This window comes from Lissotriton vulgaris, chromosome 6 (assembly GCF_964263255.1).
Source record: "Lissotriton vulgaris chromosome 6, aLisVul1.2, whole genome shotgun sequence".
Lineage (NCBI taxonomy): Eukaryota > Metazoa > Chordata > Amphibia > Caudata > Salamandridae > Lissotriton > Lissotriton vulgaris.
The window spans coordinates 869753292-869773934 of NC_141694.1; positions in this window are offsets into that span (position 1 = coordinate 869753292).

A 20643-nucleotide genomic window follows, 5' to 3' on the forward strand; every position below is an offset into this window, starting at 1 on the left:
TTCCTAACAGAGAACTACATCGAAAACCCACCAAGCTGCCCTCTGATAATAAAAGAGGCTCCGATTTTAACAGATCATGAGTACTGCTTTACTCTTTTCCATTGGATAGCTGACATACTTTCAAATGATAAAAGTGATTTCCTGTTAGAAGCAGAAGCTACCTATTTTGCCTAAACAATGCTTCAATAACTCTTATACAAGCCATTGACGTCCTCATTTCCTTTTGCTTCCCTATATTCTTCACATTCTTTTCCATATTTTCTTTTGAAGAACAGACCTATTGGCTTTACTAACAGTGGACATTATGATTTCGTGCTGGTTAATTTTTGGTCTTTTATATGGACTACATTTGTTTCTTCAGCTACTCGATTTTCAACTTAATTTTTTTACAGTGTAATCTCAACAATTCTATTGCATATCTTATCTAAGGTTATTTCAAACATACTCGATGCAAAACTCGCTAATATATGCTACATGTGCCCTAATTAATGTGTAAATTTTAAACGAGTTTTTTATAACTGTAAACGCCATTTCGCATTTCAACTGCTTATTTCCGCCTCACACGCCTCTACTCCTTTAATTTCCTATAAAATTATGTTTTTAAAACACTTTACAGAAAAATATGTTCTTTCAACAATATTTCCATTATTACTAGTGCTGTATTTCAAATGCAATACTGCAACCTTCAAAAGATATCTCAATACAGTAGTTCTCCTCAATAGTGATTTGCGCAGCATCCAACAGATTACATACATGCACCTCTCGCCATTTTGTCGCTTTTGGCGCCTTTTTTTCCCCTCACACAGTAACATAACACAAACTTGATAGTGCTTCGCATGTAGACAGCTGATTGATAAAGTAATGATGTATAACCACTTGCATTTTCATATATCGTTCCTAAACTAAAAGACCAGAGACCTTCTTCCATTTATTAAAATATAATATACTTCCTTATAAGAGTGTACAATGTTTTTTTCCAACTTATATTCATTTTTCTTCAACTATAGCGTTTGTATTCCATGTACTACTGACAATACCAATTACTGTGTTTTTTGCAATTTCTGTACTCATATTACATAATGATTTGCCTTCAAAACAGTGCATTTCTAAATAAACATTTCAAATATTCACGGTTTCTCTTTTAATCCATAATCTCAACTGAAATGATTTCATATTGAAAAACTATTCATGGGTTCCACATAACCTTAACTGTAGTAACTGAGGACCTTATTTATGAAGACCTTCCGCCGCCGGTGCCTCATTTTTTTAAAATGAGAAAAAGTGACGCACCGGTGGCGCAAGGCCTTCATAAATAAAGTCCTGAATGTTTTCTTTTCTCGACCTCACTTACTGATACTAGAACCTGCAAGCCAATTACGGCCCGTGAACTCTTTCTTAGTAGGTCGCACACCGTACAGACAGTTATGCCACTGTTAAAAAATTTTTTTTACTGTTACCAAGCACCGCCACAGTTCCGCTTCACTCAGAGTTAATCACTGCTCCCACGCTTCTACAGGCCAGACGCTATGTCATATTTCTCTCCTTATCACCCTTTCATCTCCACAATAACAAACAGTTCTCCGCCAGCCACCAGAGAACAGACTCAGATGCAGAGGCACCAAAGAGTGAAATACGACATACCCTCTGCTCTGAGAAAGCAACCAAGCGGTAATTGAGAACGAAAACATTCAGTAGCGGTTTAAAAATACCAATGCAATTATATAATTATTTTTTTGAAAACGTTCCAATCACTTTGATAGGACTATCTGTGTGTGTCTCCACAGCAAACTTCCTCAGCCCGGATTGAAGGCAAAGACACACAGACAATAAGATAACACAGGGCAACGGAGATGGAAAACAGAAGGGACATGAAGATGCAGTCAAACAGTAGAACTGAGAGAGATATTTATATACTCCGTTTCCAACCTCAATGTACGAACACATTTACTACACAAATCTCTATACAACCTCATGGTCAAAACTTTTAATTTTATTTCACTCGACCACCTCCCTCACCCCACCAGTGCAAACGACGACCAGAAACCGCACTATAATTTTGACGTCTAACAGAAACTTTGTGAATACCTTAATCATTACCACTTTAGCCCCCTTCCCCGTCCCTCTCGCCCCACCCCCACCAGTGCAGGCCACGGCCACCAACCAGCCTGAAATTTTGTCGACTGACAAAAAGTTTACGAATTCATTAACCATTACCATTTTTTCACAACGGTATCACTAGTAATTTACCATTTCTCTCTCTTTCTGCATTATCTGTGTCTCTGCTAATATAATTTCTTCATTTCCTCAACAACTTCTCTCATTATATATAAACGCTTCAAAATTTCAAAAATAATTACTCTATATTAAAAATATTTTTTACTGCGTATTCAACATTTAAATGGAAGAAATTACTTTTAGAAATACAACACATTATGACAGCCATAAATTAGTTTTTACATGGAAAATCAATCATTGTTTCTGATTAAACTATATTATACGGTACATGACAAAACAAACAGTTACACACTTACCTTTACCAATGCTTTGAACGATGTAGAACAGTGAAAGTCACAAAACAGATATTCGTTAGCGGAACTCTGAATATTGCTTCTATCACTGCAACCAAAATTCAATGGCACAGATATCCAGTCAATACACACTCATATAACTCTCTTCAGCCAATCACATTTCCTCACGCAAAATTGTAAAATCAAATTTACATTTCAATTGGTTGTCCTTCACAATATTTTCAGACTCACGTGAGAGACACCCATCACCAACTGCCATCTCCGGCTGTTTCCATGGTAACACCTCATTCTGAACCTTGCTGAAGGCACAGGTCGAAAGTTCATGTCTCAATGTTCTACAGCAAACTAAGAAGACTGTTTTCCCTCCAGAAACACCTGCCAATCCACAACTCTGTTACATGTCTTTTTTTTCACACCCAATAGTACTTTTCGTTTAACATAAACATTAACCTGCAACGTACTCTTCATTCTCCACTTATTATAATCAACCAATAATTTTTATTTTTTTAACCACACCCAGCCTCTTCCTTTTTTTTAATTTAGAATTTCAACTTCTAACTACCATTCCACTTCCAGAACCGATCGGAGGACGACTACAAATCCCTTGAAAATGAAGGTCTGGCTAATAGGACACAGTTATATTCACTGGAGTGAAAAATATGCAGTAAGCAGACGAATTTGCAACCTCGGCTTACCAAATGTACACATAACATGGATTGCCAAAAGAGGATTGAAATGTCACCAATTGATTCCATTGGTGAAAACTTTTATGCATCTCCCAGAACCAGACCTTATAATTGTGCACTGTGGTGGGAACGATCTAGGCACAATCACTGGGGTAGGTTTGGAAATGCTTCTAAAAGACACCTTTCGACAATTGATGACACTTTTTCCTCGATCTGTCTTGGTATATTCCAATATATGCCAAAGACAGAAATGGAATTGGTCCAATCAACATTGTGCACAATTTGAGAAAGCAAGGAGACATGTAAATAAATCTGTTTCTGCTTTCCTCAGAGATTATAGCATGGGTTCTATTTACCACAACAACTTGCGATACCACATGCAAGACGTCTATAGGAGAGACGGTGTTCATTTCACGTATGAGGGAAACAGAATCTTCCTCTGCAACATCAGGCTCTGCATCAGTACTTACTTATAAATGCAGAAAACACTCAATTAACACAAGGGCTCTTTTCAGAGCCACCTTATATCTAAGCACTCAAACTTCTGATTTATCTCCATTTTCACACTCTCATTAATAGGTGTGCGCGACCGGGTGCGCGCACCCCGTTATTTTTTCGGACAAAAAATATATCTTTTCGCGTTTAAGGGCCTTACTGCACACCCCGAGAAAACCTACGCAGCAAGACAATCTCTACCTTCTCCCCTTTCCATGTTTCAACGCTTTGAAATGAACAATATATTTACTCGCAGTGACAAAATGGTGAACAAAACTTCCTGATTTCCTTCGAATCGAACGTTAACAGACGTCACGCAGCAAAAAAAATACCGCTCACGCGCAGCCGCTTGGGTGCGCGCACGTGTGCGCACCTATAGATATATAATTGACTTTAACTTTAATTTTCTCAACAAATACTGAACGGATTTACACCATTCCAAAACAAGCGTAATCTGCGAACCGGACTCTACAGTTTTGCCAAATTTCTTATAAATCCATTCAGCCGTTCGACCTGTAGCCGAGTCTAAAGGTCCTATGGAAAATAACATGGAGAAAACACGTTTTGGGACCCCCTTATATCTCAGCCCCCACTTGACCAATCCCCCCCAAACTTTCAGGGAAGGAACGGAGCGGACCGAGCCATCTTCTTTGAGAAATTCGCTAAGATTCTTCAACCAGGGCCAAAGTTATTCCAAATAGAATGTTGAGGATTTCCTATGGAAAACAATCCTAACTATAACTACCTACTGGCGACCGCCAGTAGGTAATATATATATATATATATATATATTTAAACAATTTGGCGAAGACAAACCGGCACCGACTCAATCACAGTGGGCCACAGCAGGGTTAGTCAACCCCTTAACAATCCAGTCAACAGTTGTTCTTTGAATCCTTAAACAACACGCTGAATCCCATAGTCGTTTCCTCGATGAATTTTATTCAGGCTCAATCACCCGATGCGTTTTGCAGCGTCCGCTGCTTGTTCACGGGTACTGGTGCCATATTAACTCGATAAAGTTATATAGAAAATAACACCATGTGACATTTCTTTCAACCACAAGTGAAAACAGACTTCGATATATATAAAGTGCTTGTACTGTGGTACAAATTAATATACAATTATGTTTCTTTATGTACCAAAGTATACATAATGTTATTTTTTCAGTGCCATGAAGCCAGTGAAAATATAATTCATTATGTCATTGACGGTTCTATTAAATTTTATACCTCATTAAGTGCTAAGTGTTGCAAGGAAACCACACTACTTATTGACTCACAGGTATTACTCATATAATTATGCTCTAGTGGGCACCATAAATAATTTCGTCATAAAAAACATATCTTCGGGGAATCGAACCCCGGTTTGTCAAAACATTTCCTTGCTCAGGCCATGCTCCTACTCATATACCCACGGAGACATGTTATTTGCCCAACAAACGAATCCGTCTATACTTCACCCGGTATCACACCCAAGTGGGCAATTGCATTTCTGTTACATTGTTCTTTCAACGTTAACTAGCTCCATGACGTGAACACAGGGTTGATATTGTAATTCAGAATCGGGCTCTGTTTTCCGGATACCGTTACAATACCATACTGTTTTTGGCCACATTCATTATATATCTGCGCGCTTGCCCACTTCTTCAAATCCACTGGAAAAAGGCAAGAGTAGACCCGTTTTCTTCAAAGTGATTGATTTAGGAATCACGTTGTCCCCATGAGACGGCCTTGATCATATGACAGCACATGTGCGGCACTACCTCCATTTAAAGTGTAAGAGCAGCAGCAATTAACATAGTAAAAATACTACACATTCAAAATACATAAATTACAGCATAATGCTAAAATCATGTTCAATGTGAGTATAAAATTACAATTCAAACCAGGATAACAAATCACTGTACAATACAGTAAAGTCCATAGATGAAAAACCTACTTGATAAAATATCCATAGTATTAGTGGATACAGGGTACATTTTAGTCTAAATTCTTTAATTACACCCCTATATCCCGCACTCTTGTCTATCCTTGTTAAGAAGAACATTTTGCTGCTGTATTTCATTTAAAGTGACTAAGTGCTAAGCTAATAAAGTGCAAGATGATTCTGTATGTGCAAAGACAATGCTAGCAGCCTAACTGGTATTGGCTAAGGCCTGCTACTTGATGATTGACCAAATGTAGCAAAAATTGCAAAATTGTGAAGACATGGTACATTGACCAAAGGAGGAGAAGTCAGTAAGTTAATTATAGAGATGATCATAAGGTTGATTCCCACAAATGACATTCACAATATAAAATTGTTATAAAATCATTTCAACCTAAAATCTCAATAAATTAGCTAAAACCTCCCGATTGTAAACTTGATACATCATACCATTCTAGAATGATAATAAAAGCAAATCTTGTGTTTAAAATACAAACTTGTTGATAATATATCTCTCAGACTTAGAATATATACATGTTCCTGGAGGCCTACACTACCCTACCTAATGGATAAGGGGGATAGAGAATAGCAAAAAAGTAAGGTAGGCCGTCAACCTGAACAGATAATATTACTGCATAATTACTTAAATAAATGAATAAATGCAATATATATATACATATATTACCTACTGGCGGTCGCCAGTAGGTAGTTATAGTTAGGACCTAGTTTCCATAGGAAATACTCAACATTCTATTTGGAATAACTTTGGCCCTGGTTGAAGAATCTTAGCGAATTTCTCAAAGAAGATGGCTCGGTCCGCTGCGCTCCTTCCCTAAAAGTTTGGGGGGGATTGGTCAAGTGGGGGCTGAGATAAAAGGGGGGTCCCAAAACGTGTTTTCTCCATGTTATTTTCCATAGGACCTTTAGACTCGGCTACAGGTCGAACGGGTGAATGGATTTATAAGAAATTTGGCAAAACTGTACAGTCCGGCTCGCAGATTACGCTTTTTTTGGAATGGTGTAAATCCGTTCAGTAGTTGCTGAGGAAATGAAAGTTAAAGTCAATTATATATCTATACGCGCGCACGGGTGCGCTCACTCAAGCGGCTGCGCGCGCGAGCGGAATTTTGCTGCGTGACGTCTGCTAACGTTCGATTCGAAGGAAATCAGGAAGTGTTGACCGCCATTTTGTCATTGCGAGTAAATATATTGTTGATTTCAAAGCGTTGGAACATGGGAAGGGGAGAAGGTAGAGATTGTTTTGCTGCGTAGGTTTTCTCAGGGTGTGCAGTAAGGCCCTTAAAGGCGAAAATATATATATATATATATTTTTTAAAGTTGCGTGGTGCGCGCACTCGGTCGCGCACACCTTTTTACAAGTGTGTGAAAATGGAGATAAATCAGAAGTTTGAGTGCTTAGATATAAGGTGGCTCTGAAAAGAGCCATTGTGTTAATTGAGTGTTTTCTGTATTTATAAGTAAGTACCGATGCAGAGCCTGATGTTGCAGAGGAAGATTCTGTTTCCCTCATTCGTGAAATGAACACCGTCTCTCCTATAGACGTCTTGCATGTGGTATCGCAAGTTGTTGTGGTAAATAGAACCCATGCTATAATCTCTGAGGAACGCAGAAACAGATTTATTTACATGTCTCCTTGCTTTCTCAAATTGTGCACAATGTTGATTGGACCAATTCCATTTCTGTCTTTGGCATATATTGGAATATACTAAGGCAGATCGAGGAAAAAGTGTCATCAATTGTTGAAAGGTGTCTTTTAGAAGCATTTCCAGACCTACCCCAGTGATTGTGCCTAGATCGTTCCCTCCACAGTGCACAATTATAAGGTCTGGTTCTGGGAGATGCATAAAAGTTTTCACCAATGGAATCAATTGGTGACATTTCAATCCTCTTTTGGCAATCCATGTTATGTGTACATTTGGTAAGCCGAGGTTGCAAATTCGTCTGCTTACTGCATATTTTTCACTCCAGTGAATATAACTGTGTCCTATTAGCCAGACCTTCATTTTCAAGGGATTTGTAGTCGTCCTCCGATCGGTTCTGGAAGTGGAATGGTAGTTAGAAGTTGAAATTCTAAATAAAGAAAAAGGAAGAGGCTGGGTGTGGTTTAAAAAATAAAAATGATTGGTTGATTGTAAGAAGTGGAGATTGAACAGTACGTTGCATGTTAATGTTTATGTTAAACGAAAAGTACTATTGGGTGTGAAAAAAAAAGACATGTAACAGAGCTATGGATTGGCAGGTGTTTCTGGAGGGAAAACAGTGTTGTTACTTTGCTGTAGAACGTTGAGATATGAACTTTTGACCTGTGCCTTCAGCCAGGTGCAGAATGAGGTGTTACCATGGAAACAGCCAGAGATGGCAGTGGGTGATGGGTGACTTTTATGTGACATTGAAAATATTGTGAGGGAGAACCAACTGAAATGTAAATGCTTACGTTACGCGCTCCGCGCCGCGGATTGCTTCCGGGAAGCTGCGCTTCGCGCCTCGCGCACCGGAGCACTTCCGGGTGCGCTAACGTGGCGCGTCATATGACGGATTACGCAACAACACGATACGTCGTTGGGGCTCCACCGGAACTGATCGAATTGGTAGTCTACAGTGTTTCTGGATGTTTCAGACTGAAGCTGGCGTCAGCATGAGAGCACCCCGTGGCTACGTCGTGGCCATTCCGCGAGCAATCATGGCAGTCGCTCCCCACCGGAAGTCCGCAGGAGTCAGGGGCCTCGGTGACTCTTGTAGAATCTTCAAGGCTGAGGGGACGCTTTTGGGAATGGGGCTCATGCCCTAGCAGTCAAGTGTCCGAGTTCCAGGGTTGCCCAGAGCCATCCTTGCAGGCCAGGCCCAAGTCTGTGGAGCCGACCGCCATTTCCTGAGCTCCGTGGCAGCCGCCTGTCGCTGTATCGGAAGAGTGGGTGCAATTCAGCCGGATGGCGGGTGAGACGGTGTAATAGCAAGAGCAGGCGTAATTCAGCTGGCCGAGCGAGGCACTGTGCCGCAGGAGCAGGCGCAACTCAGCTGGCCGAGTGAAGCGCTGGGGTGTAGCTAAGAAACCTCCACCTGGTGAGGTGGGAGAGGCTCGTTCGCGCCGCCTCTCCCTTCCAGTGCACCCCACGCCGTCTCCTGGCGCAGGTATATGTGATGGTCGGACCAGGGCACCGCAGGACGTGTCTTCAGGTCAAACGGATTGTGGGACAAGGTCCAGAATGGAAAAGGCATAAAAAGGCAAGAAGTTCCGCCTGACCCCGGGAGCCGGCCGCCTATGTCGGGGGCGATCTCAGGCAATACCAGGGGAACAAGACTTGGGGAGGGGGCAGGAGCCAAGCGCCCCCTCCGAGTCCACGTTTCTTGGACCCTGAAGTATGGCACTCAACATCCAGAACTTATGACATTTGTGCAAGGCAGGGACATCGAAGCCTCTCAGGGACCAAGCATATCCAGAGTCCTTCCTACAGAAGGTGGTGGGGGTGGCGGCATTAGCAAGGCATCCCCCCACACAACTTGTCGGACCCTGAAGTATGGCACTCAACATTCAGAACTTATGACATTTGTGCAAGGCAGGGACATCGAAGCCTCTCAGGGACCAAGCATATCCAGAGTCCTTCCTACAGAAGGTGGTGGGGGTGGTGGTGGGGGTGGCGGCATTAGCAAGGCATCCCCCCACACAACTTGTCGGACATCACCTCTGGATGTACTGGGTGTTCAATTTCAGAATTGAAACTACTAAGAAGCAATTAGAAGTGTTGTTTTCATGTTGCAGCAGGCTGCCATGTAAATAGTTATTTAATAAAACGTTTTATCCTGTTACTTTGCTGGTGTGTTGTATATATTTATAATATTTGCATAGTGTTTGTCGTTATTTTGGGCGGGGTGGGCGGCGGAGCTGAGCTGTCTTGCAGCCATCATGGCGTCGAGCTCGGTTCCTCTCTCTAGTTTCATGTTTTTTCTAACGATTTATATGTTATAGTTTGCTAGCACGATACAGCGGATAGTCCGCATTTTATATATATGTCCTTTTTATTAGGGGGGTCCTCCGGTGGAGTCGGACGATCTACCTGTAATAAACGGTCCGGGTTGAACCAACTACCAACAAACGAGGCAGAGATAGGCATGACGGGTTACAAAGGGGACAAAAGTGTGCACTACCTATCCTTCACTATCTGCAAAAACTAAACAGAGTATTGCGACTCTGTGCTTATTTGTGAACAGAGAATGACCCAAAGAGAACCAATTTCGAACAATCATAGCCTATTGGCAGTGGGCAGAGAGGCCATGACACAGAAAATGGCTGTTACTTACGTGCATGATGGGGCCTAAAAGGGACTAGATGGCGTGGCCACTGTTTCGCGACTTTCACTTTACTTTTAACAATTGCTGTGGTGAACATAAATGAACGCCGCTTATGTATACCTAATTTTAGTCATTTTCCACAAAAAAGCTTTTGATATTTGCTATTAAAAAACCAAAGAAAATCACTGAAAAAACCATAGGTTATAGACCATATATAGTTAAATATCTGAAGTCCATCTCTGCACTCGATGGAGATACAGGTCGTCGATCAGAAGATGTGCTGGCCACCTCTAATGGTAATAGCGTGGCCAGGGCTCTTGTCGTTGCCTCTGCAAATTGCAGAGGGTGCACTTGTTTGACATGCCGCACCATGGTATGTATGGAAAAGGAATATTTTTTTGCTGGATTTCTTCTTGAGAGAACCAAGTCACATATCGTGCAGGTTACTTTTGGTGCATTCACTTTCTTTTGATCTTCAGGATAAGTGAAAAATTGCCAGATGAAAGATTTATTTTTTCTTATTAAAGGTAGTCGATCATTTTGGTCAGATTTGGAAGATGAATGAGATACGGTAGCCATTTCACCAAAGTCTTCCGAAAGATGTAGGACGTTGTTCTCTCTTGAGAGTAGAAAAGATAGTGAGGGAAGTGGGTGGAGTGCTGCGTGTAAATTCCAGAATTGAAACTATTAAGAACCAATTGAAAGTGTTGTTTTCATGTTGCAGCAGGCTGCCATGTAAATAGTTATTTAATAAAACGTTTTACCCTGTTACTTTGCTGGTGTGTTGTATATCTTTATAATATTTGTCGTTATTTTGGGTGGGGTGGGCGGCGGAGCCGAGCTGTCTTGCAGCCATCATGGCGTCGAGCTCGGTTCCTCTCACTAGTTTCATATTTCTCATGAGGGGTTGTTCCTAATTTTTCTATTTTAGCGAGGTCAAAAAAAGATCCCATCAGTGGCCTACTGATTTTGCTCGATTCCTTTTGTTTTTTCTAACGATTTATATGTTATAGTTTGCTAGCACGATACAGCGGCTAGTCCGCATTTTATATATATGTCCTTTTTATTAGGGGTGTCCTCCGGTGGAGTCGGACGATCTACCTCTAATAAACGGTCCGGGTTGAACCAACTACCATCCTGATTTTGTATATCTTCTGAGCTGGATTTAAGCACACAATTGTTAAAGTATGAAACGTTTTATATTTCTAAAAAAAATACCAAGGTGTGTACATCCGGTAACGCACGAAAGTTTATAAAGACATTCGGCTCCATTTACTGAAAAGTTTCATAAGAATAAAAAAAGAAGTCTAGGTACAGTCTCTTTGACGTACTATAAGTTCTTTGAGGGGTGTATGAAGAAATTCAATAAGTTCAAATTGCAAAGTTTTCACGAAATATATAGGCAGGTGCGCGCACTCGGTCGCGCACGAAAGCCTGGAAATGCGATATCCATTTTATTGACAACTGTTGCCGAGAGTGCGCACACCGGGTCGCGCACAAAAGTTTAGTAAGGCTATTTTTATTTACAGACAAATTTTAATGTGTTTAAAAAAAGGCAAGGTACAGACTTTCGAATTCTGTATCGCTTTACAAGGAGTCTCTATGCAACTTGAACAGTGAAGAAAACGGCTTGTTTTCGAAAAAAATATTGCCAGAACTTTATTGACAAAAGTATAGGTTGCATACACGACATTTTTCTGAATTAGCATTTTAAAAACCAATGAAATTCACGGAAAAAACCATAGGTTTTACACACGTTATAGTTAGGAAGTAGCATTTAAAAAACCTATGAAATTCACTGAAAAAACCATAGGTTTGACACATGTTATAGTTAGCTGGAAATTTTACTGATATAAAACCAATGAAATTCCACGTTATAGTTAGTTGGACTCACTATAACTTGCGCGTGCAATGCACTGCTGATGACGTCACATATTACATCACTCATGCCATGGTCAGTGACATCACTCATGGGTTAGTGACTAAACTGTCTTAATTTGTGCATCATTATATCTGTTGTTCTACAAACTGCTGCATGTGTTGATCAGTAGCTATATGAGTAACTGTATGGGTTATTGATTGGTTGTCCAAGTATTTGTATGGGAGAGTGAGTGTGTTAAATCCGAGCCGAGTGAAGCGCTGGGGTGTAGCTAAGAAACCTCCACCTGGTGAGGTGGGAGAGGCTCGTTCGCGCCGCCTCTCCCTTCCAGTGCACCCCACGCCGTCTCCTGGCGCAGGTATATGTGATGGTCGGACCAGGGCACCGCAGGACGTGTCTTCAGGTCAAACGGATTGTGGGACAAGGTCCAGAATGGAAAAGGCATCAAAAGGCAAGAAGTTCCGCCTGACCCCGGGAGCCGGCCGCCTATGTCGGGGGCGATCTCAGGCCATACCAGGGGAACAAGACTTGGGGAGGGGGCAGGAGCCAAGCGCCCCCTCCGAGTCAGCGTTTCTTGTACCCTGAATTATGGCACTCAACATCCAGAACTTATGACATTTGTGCAAGGCAGGGACATCGAAGCCTCTCAGGGACCAAGCATATCCAGAGTCCTTCCTACAGAAGGTGGTGGGGGTGGCGGCATTAGCAAGGCATCCCCCCACACAACTTGTCGGACCCTGAAGTATGGCACTCAACATTCAGAACTTATGACATTTGTGCAAGGCAGGGACATCGAAGCCTCTCAGGGACCAAGCATATCCAGAGTCCTTCCTACAGAAGGTGGTGGGGGTGGTGTTGGGGGTGGCGGCATTAGCAAGGCATCCCCCCACACAACTTGTCGGACATCACCTCTGGATGTACTGGGTGTTCAATTTCAGAATTGAAACTACTAAGAAGCAATTAGAAGTGTTGTTTTCATGTTGCAGCAGGCTGCCATGTAAATAGTTATTTAATAAAACGTTTTATCCTGTTACTTTGCTGGTGTGTTGTATATATTTATAATATTTGCATAGTGTTTGTCGTTATTTTGGGCGGGGTGGGCGGCGGAGCCAAGCTGTCTTGCAGCCATCATGGCGTCGAGCTCGGTTCCTCTCTCTAGTTTCATGTTTTTTCTAACGATTTATATGTTATAGTTTGCTAGCACGATACAGCGGATAGTCCGCATTTTATATATATGTCCTTTTTATTAGGGGGGTCCTCCGGTGGAGTCGGACGATCTACCTGTAATAAACGGTCCGGGTTGAACCAACTACCAACAAACGGGGCAGAGATAGGCATGACGGGTTACAAAGGGGACAAAAGTGTGCACTACCTATCCTTCACTATCTGCAAAAACTAAACAGAGTATTGCGACTCTGTGCTTATTTGTGAACAGAGAATGACCCAAAGAGAACCAATTTCGAACAATCATAGGCTATTGGCAGTGGGCAGAGAGGCCATGACACAGAAAATGGCTGTTACTTACGTGCATGATGGGGCCTAAAAGGGACTAGATGGCGTGGCCACTGTTTCGCGACTTTCACTTTACTTTTAACAATGGCTGTGGTGAACATAAATGAACGCCACTTATGTATACCTAATTTTAGTCATTTTCCACAAAAAAGCTTTTGATATTTGCTATTAAAAAACCAAAGAAAATCACTGAAAAAACCATAGGTTATAGACCATATATAGTTAAATATCTGAAGTCCATCTCTGCAATCGATGGAGATACAGGTCATCGATCAGAAGATGTGCTGGCCACCTCTAATGGTAATAGCGTGGCCAGGGCTCTTGTCGTTGCCTCTGCAAATTGCAGAGGGTGCACTTGTTTGACATGCCGCACCATGGTATGTATGGAAAAGGAATATTTGTTTGCTGGATTTCTTCTTGAGAGAACCAAGTCACATATCGTGCAGGTTACTTTTGGTGCATTCACTTTCTTTTGATCTTCAGGATAAGTGAAAAATTGCCAGATGAAAGATTTATTTTTTCTTATTAAAGGTAGTCGATCATTTTGGTCAGATTCGGAAGATGAATGAGATACGGTAGCCATTTCACCAAAGTCTTCCGAAAGATGTAGGACGTTGTTCTCTCTTGAGAGTAGAAAAGATAGTGAGGGAAGTGGGTGGAGTGCTGCGTGTAAATTCCAGAATTGAAACTATTAAGAACCAATTGAAAGTGTTGTTTTCATGTTGCAGCAGGCTGCCATGTAAATAGTTATTTAATAAAACGTTTTACCCTGTTACTTTGCTGGTGTGTTGTATATCTTTATAATATTTGTCGTTATTTTGGGTGGGGTGGGCGGCGGAGCCGAGCTGTCTTGCAGCCATCATGGCGTCGAGCTCGGTTCCTCTCACTAGTTTCATATTTCTCATGAGGGGTTGTTCCTAATTTTTCTATTTTAGCGAGGTCAAAAAAAGATCCCATCAGTGGCCTACTGATTTTGCTCGATTCCTTTTGTTTTTTCTAACGATTTATATGTTATAGTTTGCTAGCACGATACAGCGGCTAGTCCGCATTTTATATATATGTCCTTTTTATTAGGGGTGTCCTCCGGGGGAGTCGGACGATCTACCTCTAATAAACGGTCCGGGTTGAACCAACTACCATCCTGATTTTGTATATCTTCTGAGCTGGATTTAAGCACACAATTGTTAAAGTATGAAACGTTTTATATTTCTTAAAAAAATACCAAGGTGTGTACATCCGGTAACGCACGAAAGTTTAAAAAGACATTCGGCTCCATTTACTGAAAAGTTTCATAAGAATAAAAAAAGAAGTCTAGGTACAGTCTCTTTGACGTACTATAAGTTCTTTGAGGGGTGTATGAAGAAATTCAATAAGTTCAAATTGCAAAGTTTTCACGAAATATATAAGCAGGTGCGCGCACTCGGTCGCGCACGAAAGCCTGGAAATGCGATATCCATTTTATTGACAACTGTTGCCGAGAGTGCGCACACCGGGTCGCGCACGAAAGTTTAGTAAGGCTATTTTTATTTACAGACAAATTTTAATGTGTTTAAAAAAAGGCAAGGTACAGACTTTCGAATTCTGTATCGCTTTACAAGGAGTCTCTATGCAACTTGAACAGTGAAGAAAACGGCTTGTTTTCGAAAAAAATATTGCCAGAACTTTATTGACAAAAGTATAGGTTGCATACACGACATTTTTTTGAATTAGCATTTTAAAAACCAATGAAATTCACAGAAAAAAACATAGGTTTTACACACGTTATAGTTAGGAAGTAGCATTTAAAAAACCTATGAAATTCACTGAAAAAACCATAGGTTTGACACATGTTATAGTTAGCTGGAAATTTTACTGATATAAAACCAATGAAATTCCACGTTATAGTTAGTTGGACTCACTATAACTTGCGCGTGCAATGCACTGCTGATGACGTCACATATTACATCACTCATGACATGGTCAGTGACATCACTCATGACATCACTGATGACACCATCCTTGTGACATAGTGACAGACCTCCTTTCACTGTAATGTAACCCTTGAAACACATATTCAAAAATAGAAACTGAAATTTAAAAAAAAATGGAGATACCCATATCAGTTACAACAAGTAATTCAGTAATTCCACCATCTATATACACATCCACTCATTCACCAACAGTTCTATATAGTCACTCATACATATACTCACTCATCATATGAAGTGATACACCTATACATCCTGTTACACACCGACAGTCATCCAAAAGTTACTCACACACATACTCACACGTGCAAATAAACTATTGAACATCCATTTATTTGAATATAGAGTTATACACACACTTCCACCTTACTTCTATTGAAAATTACACATATTTATTCTCTTAAACAATCACTTATAGAAACACATACTTATTTAGACAGGAACTCTTACAATCTCTTACTCTCACATATACTCACTTATATACATCAATATTCACATATACTAGATTAAAACATATGTCGTTACTGATAAAGACACTAGTGAGACAGTCATTCACTCACTAACAAACACATATACACACTCATCCACCCATACAGTCCTGCACATATGCTGTCTTCAAAACACATACAAACAGAGAGTCAGTCACTCATGCATCTATGTGCTAAGTAATACCCCCACCAAACCATATAGACACTCATACTGATACTAAGAGAAACATCTAATAACCCATATACATATGCATGTAGCTACTTACCAACACATGTAGCCACTTATACACAAAGTGAAACACTAATATATATATTTAAATATTTAAACATTACTCACTAATATTTATTTTTCAGAAAGACACATATTCACTGGATGGTGTCATCAGTGATGTCATGAGTGATGTCACTGACCATGTCATGAGTGATGTAATATGTGACGTCATCAGCAGTGCATTGCACCCGCAAGTTATAGTGAGTCCAACTAACTATAACGTGGAATTTCATTGGTTTTATATCAGTAAAATTTCCAGCTAACTATAACATGTGTCAAACCTATGGTTTTTTCAGTGCATTTCATAGGTTTTTTAAATGCTACTTCCTAACTATAACGTGTGTAAAACCTATGGTTTTTTCTGTGAATATATATATATATATATATATATATACATATATATATATTCACTGAAAAAACCATAGGTTATAGACCATATATAGTTAGGGATTAGCATTTACAAAACCTTATTTTACTCGCATAAAACCATTGAAATTCGCATATATAGTTAGTTGCGCTAACTATATATCGCGCACCCGCAATCCACTGCTGATGATGTCACATATTACATCATTCATGACATGGTCAGTGACATCACTGATGACATCTCAAATGACATTATCCAGTGACTGTCTGTTTCTGTAAAGTTAAAATATGTCTTACATATTGAAGAATGAGTGGATGTATAAGTGTCTGGATGAAGGATTTAGTAGGTGCATGACTGACTGTATGAGAGAGTGATTAAATGTGTCTCACTGAGTGCATGGGTTAGTGACTAAACTGTCTTAATTTGTGCATCATTATATCTGTTGTTCTACAAACTGCTGCATGTGTTGATCAGTAGCTATATGAGTAACTGTATGGGTTATTAATTGGTTGTCCAAGTATTTGTATGGGAGAGTGAGTGTGTGTGTGGGGGTGGCTGGGAGGTGTGTGACTCTGTGCATACATTTGTGAACAGTTTATTCACTAGATCTATGGGTTCAAAACTGCATGTGGAAACAGCTGTATGGGTGGTTGACTGTGTACGAGTGTATTGGTGAGTGAATGGATATCTCAGTGCTACATGTCAAAGTAAGAACATATGTAAAACACAGTGCATGTGAGAGTTCACATATATAAATTACTGTGCATAAGAGCCAGTGAATGTGTGAGTGGCTGTATGGATCATTGTGAACTTGTATCAGGGATTGTATAAAAGAGTAAATATGTGTTAGTATATGTTCGAATAAGTAAGGTGTGTATAACTGTATAGTTGAGGAAATGGAGGTGTGATTGATTCTTTGCATGACTGACTACGTGTGTGAGTAACTCCATGGATGAGTGACAGTCTGTGAGTGTCTGTTTACACTGAGTGTATCTAAGGTTATATCAGAGTCTGAAGAGGTTCATCGTATAATCACATGAATGATGTCATCAGTGATGTGATCAGTAATGTCAAATGAGATGTCATCAGTGATGTCATTTGAGATGTCATCAGTGATGTCATCAGTGATGTCATTTGAGATGACATCAGTGATGTCATCAGTGATGTCACTGACCATGTCATGAATGATGTAATATGTGACATCATCAGCAGTGGATTGCGGGTGCGCGATATATAGTTAGCGCAACTAACTATAGATGCGAATTTCAATGGTTTTATGCGAGTAAAATAAGGTTTTGTAAATGTTAAATCCCTAACTATATATGGTCTATAACCTATGGTTTTTTCAGTGAATTTTCAAGGTTTTGTAAATGCTAATTCCTAACTATATATGGTCTATAACCTATGGTTTTTTCAGTGAATTTCAATGGTTTTTTAATAGCAAATATCTATAGCTGTAACATATGTTCTTATTCTAATTCACAAATATATTTTATATATATTTGTATTATATTTTTTAAATTCAATTTATATTATAGTTTAAATTATTTTTTCTTGTTTCGCTGCCGATCCGCGAAACGGTAAACGTGCAAATACCGCGTTAGAAAGGCACATCGCGATGCGTCCCGTAAACGCAACATATCGCGTTACTACGTAATGTCCCTTAAGACGTTCTGCATTAGCGCACCCGGAAGCGTTCTGGAACGCGAACCAAGGCGCGAAACGTAAAGGCTCGGAATCGATCCGAGGCGCAGCGCGGAATGCGGAACGTAAGCATAACAGGTCATGTGACTTGTTTATAAAACTTTTCATTGGTTCATTTTACTTTTAGTTTCCTAATGATGGAACGCTTGATCATATGACGTAAAATAAACACTTTTCATTGGTCTAGAACATTTTCTTTTCTCAAATGATGAAAGTCCCACCTTTTTTCCTCACTCCGACTTTCATTTTTATGAGAGAAAGACCTGTTTTTGTTTGCTAAGACATGGCATTTGTATTAGCTGCAGCTGGTGGATCTCCACCACCTCCACCACCACCAAAGAAGAGAGGATCACTAGCCAGGTCATCTTCAACCAGGAAGAAGAAGAAGAGGAAGACAAGGAACAGGAGCAAGGGACAAGTGGCTTTCTGAAAGAAATGTGTATCAAAAAGAGGGGTAAAGGGATTGGATCAGTTGTCGATCCGAAGGCTCAAATTACCATTCATGAGAAGTAGAATGGAAGGTCCAACCTGAGTCAGAGCCCCAAGTAGCAATGCCTGACAAAAAGGGACTCAGTTGTTCCTAAAAATAGATGAAGAGTAATATGGTCAAGGGGGGAAGACAATTAGTAGGGGGTAGTGCTCAATGGAGGGCTACCCAGGGCATCCCATTAGTTGGAATTAATGGCCTCACACACTCTTGCAAGTGTCATGCTTCATCATCGGCCGTTGCTCCTCGTTGGACAGGCGGTGCAATGTCCAACGGGCTCACCTCTAGGAGGGGCTCTTTATCGGAGATCTTTTTTCCAACAGCCTGTGGGTGAAGTGCAAGTGAGGGGCCAGGTGAAAGGTGGATAGTGTAGGTGGGTGCGTTAAAATATAGTACGAGGTACCGGAGATCAATTTATTCTGGTGGTTCCCATGCTATATGTTAAAAACAGTGGGTAGCCTATGATCGCCAGAAATAAAGGTTCCGTATCACGATCTAGGACTACAATGCGTTCTGTGAGGTCAACATGTTTCTCGCTTATGCAATTATGCTGCGATTCTTCAGGACCTAATATAATAATACATCTACCACAAGGGAAGACCTAATAAAGTGTCAGCCTATAAAAAATATATATTTCCTGTTGTACTACCTGGTTAAGACTGCTCTTGCCTAGAGGAGACAAAAGAAAGAGTTACCAAAATACAGCGACAACAGTTTCCCATTCTTGACCGTGAACACACTGTGGTTGTGTGAAGAGAAGTGACTCGGTGGCAGTGACATTCTGTGCGCAGTGACAATCTGTGCGCAGTGACCATTTAGTATCAACTTAAATCACAATTACCACATGTCACCTCTATCATGATTTAAAATTAAACTAAAATTAAAATAATTAAAAATAGCAGCAGTTTCTTCATGGTGTCTAATTCGTAAAGCCGCTGTGGGCTGCTTAGTTACCCAGTTACTCACCTACAGGTCAAGGAGTACAGGTGTCAACAGTACCCGGTAGGTGTGACTTCAAGGGGGAGAGCCAATAGGGGTTTAATGGCTATAGGGAAGAAAAAGGCACGCAATTCCAGTGTGTCAGTAGTCCCTAAATGCCACATTCACTCGAGGTTCTAGAAATGAAGAGGGTGTTTTTTAAGCCTCATGATTCACATACATAGTGTTAGACATGCCGGTATAAGGACACTCATCTACAATCATTCCTCCATTCCATAACATGCAACCTGTATGGTCAAATGATTGGGGAGTACCTCAGTAATGTTTATCCATGTTCTATTATGTAAATATAGATCGAGTGCTCTCCAAGTTGATCTTGATGGAAAATTTCAGAGTGCCGCGTTTGGAGGTCACAAAATCAGGTCTGCACGTGTGTGCCCGGGTCCCGGGTTGATGTTAACAGCGTAAAGACGCATCTATGTGTTAATAATGCTGCCCGATCCCTTCTATGTCTAAACGGAGACTCAGAGGCAGGCGTGCCCGTGCATTGTCAGCACGAACGGGCAAACACAAAACGTAACACAAAGCGAGCGCACAACGCCCCCGTTGTCGAGGCGAAAAATACAATCTCAGTATGCCCCCAGCAGAGGGGAGTTCGCTCGCGCTGTTTACTCACGTCTCGAGGCCTTGGTCAGGGCTGTTGTGCCTACCCATCACTACCGGGATCCGGATAGTAACGGATTCCCGGCTTCTGGATGGATATATCGGAAGTTTTAGGGCGTTACCAGAGAATCTGATGTGTCACATGACTAGAGGCGCTCGCGTGGGCGCCATCTTAGAAGGTGCATCCCAATAGTATCACCTACCAACATAGATGGGTAAACGTGAAAGCTATTAATATATTTACACTGGTAGAAAAATTGATCAACAGTGTAGGAGACAAATGGGATTGTGATAAGCACCCATTAAATTGGAAATTGCCCAGGCACCTGGTATGCCGCGTAGTGCGCAACACTCGCGTGGGCGCCATCTTGGAAAGGTGAATCTAACAAATTGAGTCAATGGTGAATTAATATGCAGCCG